The sequence below is a fragment of the Pleurodeles waltl genome, chromosome 7, assembly GCF_031143425.1.
Source record: "Pleurodeles waltl isolate 20211129_DDA chromosome 7, aPleWal1.hap1.20221129, whole genome shotgun sequence".
Lineage (NCBI taxonomy): Eukaryota > Metazoa > Chordata > Amphibia > Caudata > Salamandridae > Pleurodeles > Pleurodeles waltl.
This window is the reverse complement of record NC_090446.1, coordinates 1,137,755,572-1,137,761,571: the sequence shown is the minus strand read 5'-3', so window position 1 is coordinate 1,137,761,571 and position 6,000 is coordinate 1,137,755,572. Positions and strand designations below refer to the sequence as shown.

The 6,000-nt window shown below is 45.1% G+C and overlaps 1 protein-coding gene across 1 annotated transcript in view; it reads left to right on the top strand.

Moving 5' to 3' along the window:
- The first annotated feature begins 414 nt into the window (after window positions 1-414).
- UNC13D (unc-13 homolog D) overlaps window positions 415-6,000 on the top strand; it is an 876,342-nt gene continuing 870,756 nt past the window's right edge. The window contains exon 1 of the mRNA XM_069200185.1: window positions 415-457. The gene's annotated coding sequence lies outside the window, so the exon portion shown is untranslated. The remainder of the gene's footprint in view (window positions 458-6,000) is intronic.

Genomic DNA, 6,000 nt, shown 5'->3' with positions numbered 1-6,000 from the left:
GCACCAGGCGTTTTGATGAGGTGCATGACCCACATCCCATTTTAACATACAATGGTAGAAGATTGAGAACATAAAAAGCATGTACAGAGGATATGAAAATCTCAACAGTAAAATCTGTAAAAAAAAAAAAAAAAAAATAGCAAAGGCCTGGCGCACAGAGCACGAGAACCAACAGACAAGTCATCTGAGAGATTCAGCAGATAGGGTGACTGGTCCTGTCAACAGGGTCCAGCCCCCCACCTAACGTGCTTATTCACGTCGGCACCTGATAAGCTGGGGAAGGAAGCCATGTCATATCAACCATCTGCTTTCATATTTCACTGTTGTTTCTCCATCTTTCTGTATGGACGTCCGCCCGGGGCCCGGAGAGCCGTCCGATTTCTGAGTGAAAGGACGTGGGCACCACCTTCTTCCAGTGGAAGGAGACACGGTAATCGTTTGCAGTCAAGCAAGCACGGTAAATATGACAGTTGTGTAGTGGATTTTCTATCACTGTTTGTTTTTAGTATGGCCTGTGTGTTTTCAACATGCTCGCGCCTGGGCAAGGGGCAGCGCGGGAGAGATGGACGCCGTAGAGAAAGACTGCCCTGATGGAGCCTGTGAAATGTGAGTGCCACCCAGTGCTACGCTGGAACAGACTCTGCCTCTTGCCAACTTCCAAGGACCCCCTGTCGACGGTGGTCCACGTCCGTTCACACGGATATTCCTAGACAGATTTTGGTTGCCTGCAGTCCCTTTTTTCAGCTCATCAGTTGTGTGCCCCATATTTTTGACCCGCAAAGAAACCAACGTGAACCAGTTCCTCTTGGGATGAAGAAGTGAATGGAGTTGTGATGTTGTAGGAATGATTTATCCTGTATCAACATCAGGGTGTTATCGTGACAGTTAGCGGTATCTATATAGTAGCGACCTGGTTACAAGGTATATTTTCACCAACAAAGGGATTAATAAATGGGACATTTGATCTAAATTGGAGGTCCTAATTGGGGGTTGCGCGGGCCACTACCACCTGTGAACTACCACTCACATCAGCCGGAAGTCTTTCATCACGGTCCAGCACTACGCGTAATTCTGATTATTTCAACAAACTAGCTTGTGAGTGTATTTAAGGATATGATATTATAATTGTTAATGTTTTGGCTACAGTATTTTTATTTCGGAATATTTTTGCTTCAAGTGAAATTGGTTTCTCTAGCATGATGAAATAATGGAAAGGTTACACGCTGCGCTTTATTACATTCATAGATAAATTGTTGTTCCAGTTTCTTGGCTCTTATGCACTGTGAGTTTGTCATTCTGTAATTCTGTTTTATAGAGCTTTCTTCAGAAATAAGTTACATTTGTTTTAGAAATCGCTAAGTCCAAAATACTTGGCATTACTTTGAGCAGGCCAGGAAAAGCAGATTAATCTTGTGTTTTTTTTTGCTTTATTGAAGTACCTAAGAGTCCGGAAGTGACAACTGCGCAATCGGTGCTACATAAACACAATCACATAAGTAAAGGAGGGGTTTGTCCTGTCCACTCAACCACAGAAGGTACAGTGAACACGATTAGCACAAATCACACAGTGAACCGTACGAGGCTTTGGTTGTTACACTTAACCAATCTCACAGCCCCCAGCGTAGAAGAAATATGACTGTGTACCACTGAAGCCTTTCCCAAAAATTCACACATCAGCTCCAGATACACCCGTATAAACTTACCTTGCTTTGTACAGAACTACACTCTTTTGGGTTTAGGGGTCATGAACCCCCGGCCGTATTTTTGACAAAACACACAAATCAATCAAAAGTCATCAAAATCAACAATCATCAAAGTATATGCAGTAACCCCATCATATTTACATAGTGTGTACAGTGCTTCAGATGCCTAGCCTTAAGAGTACGCTAATACATCAGATTTTCCTATCACTAACTAAACCAGTTAGTTTCTGCTTATCCCAATGTTGGTGACTGTGAATGAGCTCATGACTGATTGCTAAGACACCCAGGCCCTGTTCCACCTTGCGCTAGAAGGCCCAGGGGTAGGGTCTCCATAGGGGATCATCCTGTCCCCTCTCAAACCCCCTTAAGGGTACACCCTGTGGAGGGGGCCTGCCAGAATACCTACCTTGGCCACCCCCTCAACCCACAGACCCCTCCCCCCCCCCCCCCCCCCCCCCCCCAAGGGCCAGTGCTAGCTTCAAGGCCTTTGCGCATGTGTGGGTGGTTGTTCCTAGGGGGAGGGGTCAGTTACCAGCAAGTGCTTGCAACCCGCGCCCCTGGATGCCAACCTCACTTCCCAGCCAGCACCCCTTGGAGAGTCCAATTACCTTGCCGTCCTGCTCAGGTAAGAAAAGGTACCTAATTGTCCCCCAGTCATGATCTCACCCCGCTCGCCACCATTCCAATTCATAAAATACGACAACATGCATAACATGCTTTCACAAAGAATCCAATCACACTGTCAGGAGAGAACATCTAAGAAGCACAGAATACACTGCAGCCATGTGTAAAGGAACAGGATAAGACAAGTTATCGAAACTGTGAATCATTAGTAATAAAGACTGAATAGCTGCCAAGGGGGGAGGTGGGTGTGTGTTTCCCCGTTGGGCAGTGATGCACCATCTTTTGGTTGCTGAGGGCGAGTGAGAGACCCGTTCGCTGACCGGGACCCCCTTTTAACGGCAGGGTCTGGTGCGCTAGTGGCACTTCCAGAGATACCCCAACACCAGCCCTTCAATGCCTTAAGCCATTATTAGGGGTGTCGGGTGCGTTGCACCCCCTTTTCCCCCTACACATTCCAGCATCCATACCCAGGCCCCACCATCCCATGGGGGTGAGGATCCCATGCATTCAACTCTGTGTCGCAGATCACTAAGCACTTGTTCAACCCACTAAACGATCTCACAGGCAAAAGAGGCTTGGAAGAGATTTCATCCAAGTTTGAATCCCACCTTTGCTAGGCTAACTGGTTAAGAAGGCCACACTGCGAAAACAACGGAGAATAATACATATGTTTTTGCACCACTTTTACTTACTGCATCAGCACATTCTACAGTTCTGTACTCGTTTTTACCATCAGCTGCATGCTGGAGGTTGTAGAAGAAAATAAACGCAAGCATGCAGCATTTGCACTGTACTTCTAAGTCACGGTGTGGCACATATAATCATAAGAACTGGTTGATCTGTTTTTGCCGCTGCAAAAGACACCATACAACGGCTGAATGTATGAAAACAATGATAATTTAGTGTGTTCACATTGGTTTATAGAACGCAAGAAAGCCTTGGACTCCAGTATCTCAGGGAATTTACGAATTCCCTAAAGGACAATCCTTCAACGTGAGGTGATGGCCATCCATGTCCCCTTATGAAAGGCATAGGATTTGCGAAAAATTGCGAATGAGCCAACCTGCAAGGTAGGAAAGTGTTAGGGCAAAATAGAGTCCAGTGTATTTGTGGTACATTTCCAGAAGCACGTGGCTAAAACACGATTTGGTGAACAATTTTTATTAATAGACCGCACATTCCCCACCTAAATGACATCTTTATGTAACTAAATCACCAGAAACAACTACTGGACTGCTGGGCCTATTTTGATTAGGGAACAGTGAGGCCTTAAACACTCTTCCTAACTTTTAATGCTCTGCTTTAAAATCGAACTGGAAAGTCTTGGTGCCTCAACACAAATGGGCACAGTCCCCCTGGCTTTCCACTTCCAGGTAAACCTTTTATGCTTACCTCCAGTGGTGGCTGATTAATGTAACAAGCATTTGCCAATCCACTAGGTCTCACGCCACGTATGCAAGAGCATTTGGTCTTGGCAATATGTTTTAGCCATGTTGTACACCAATGTGGCTGCTGTTCAGCATGGCTAAAAGTTAGTGGCGCTGAGTGTTGTAGAGTGTCATATAGTGGAGTAGCGTATAGTGTTTTAGAGGAGAGATTCATAGAGTTGAGTGGATTGAAGTGGTGTGGATTATAATGGATTGGAGTGGAAAAGAGTGAATAGAGTGGAGTGGATTAGAGCGGGTTGGAGTGAACTTGGGTGGATTAGAGTGTAGAGGATCAGAGTGGTGTGGCCTGGAATGGATTAGAGTGGCTTCAAGTGAATTGGAGTGGATTAGAGTGGAGACGATCCGAGGGGATTGCAGTGGTGTGGATTTGAGAGGATTGAAGTAGATTAGACTGGGTTAGAGTGGATTGGAGTGGAATGGATTGGAGTGAATTGGAATGGAGTGGAGTAAAATGGAGTGGCATGGACAGAAAGACCAAACAAATGTCCTTACAAGGAGTTGTCCTTGCACAATTGTGGTTAGGTACAAAGTTCCTGTAAGTCTGCCCCCAAAAGCACACGCTGAACATTTTTTAAGGACAGCTGTTGAAGACACAGTTTTTCATGTATAGGCAAACTGGATGCTAAAATGCACATTTCTGCTTACAACTCAAACTGTCCCAAAATATACGAGATTTTGAGAAAAACAGTCCAGACTCACCAGCAATGCACTGTGTACCCGTGAGTGTTTAACACTCTGTATCTGTAAATATAAAAAAATCTGCCCCCAGAGAAACTGGCGGCAAGGAATGCACTTAGTTATCTGGTCTGGTTTATTTAATTGGTCACAAACAAATTGCATTTCAAAATATATTTTGGGATTAAAGCGCATTCAGCATAGAGCTTTCCGCACCCAGCAAGTTCAAGTTTCTAACCGTGAAATACCTGGTTGTTAAATGTACTTGCTCGAGACAACTATGTGCAGTCCAGTCACAAGTTTGACTAGTCATAAAATAGCATAAATGGTTAATGTGTGTATTGAAAAGCACAGTGCTCAACAAGCAGGTCACCGATTTGCATTTTATGTTAATTGTTTAGTGGGTTACTGCTTTTGTTGAAGCTATGCTTGCCGTACCTGCTGGTCACAAGTTACAAGTTTTGTAATGTAGTTGAATAAGTTGTCATCGAGGGGCGGCATGCAAATTGCAGAGCACAAGTATAGAACCGTATAGGTTTTTTCCTCAATCTTTTATTATTGTAAGGTTGCAAAAATGCTATTAGTAAGTGAAATAAAGGGTTATTAGTATAATTAATCTGTTACATCTGACATTCTTACAGTGCACACAGAACTTGGGTGGATCAAAACCTGCCTCCAAATCATATTTAATTCCTTAAGCAGTGACAAGCTGAGTGTTTTTCTTTCCTTCATGGCATTGGCATCACAATACTATTTTGTAACTAGCCCCCGGCTAGAATGGGACTCAAACAAAATGAGTGCTGATGAGCTTCTAAGTGAGGCATTTATACTGAGATTAATTCAACCATTTCACCCATTAGCTATTTGTTTACTTCACTGCAAATATTATGGTGACAAGTATTCCCACTCTTGGGCTGCGTGTTCCCTGTACTAAAGGAATCAGACTGTAGCTCGTTGATAGACCCAAGGAGAGTGAAGTCGGGAGTTGCTTGTGTGTGTCACGATATAGAAGAGGCTTGGTTTGGCAGGTAGGCCTGGATTGGTCCTATTGGAGCTGGACCAAGACTGATTTGCATGTGGCTAGTCTCAGTCTAAAGTGGCATAGTTGGGGGACGAATCTGGGCGGGGCCAAAATGGCATGCTTCAGATGGGGCGCCAATCTCTTGGCATTATTCACCCTCTTAAAGACCCTTAAGGACAGCCGTGGCCCCAGGGAGGCCTGAGTGGACCTGACGTGAGCTTGGTGCCTGGTGTAATAGAAAAACAAGTGCCAGTGCACCAGGTGACAGAGTGGATAGCAGTGCGCTGTGGTAGACTCCCCCAGGTGTGAGGGGTTGAGTGGAGATCTCAACGCATGTCAATTTGAGCTGAATCCATCAGGAGAAGGGGCCAAGAGGAAGTACCAACCACTGCAGCCTGATGGGGCTTCAGCCTGGGAAGGTATAAGTAACGGTAGATTTGAGGAGCTGTCGATGAGCCAGTGGAGTGCAAAGGCTCCCATAGTTGGTGGAGACAGGCCCCCATGACATCAGGGACTCCAGAGACCACCA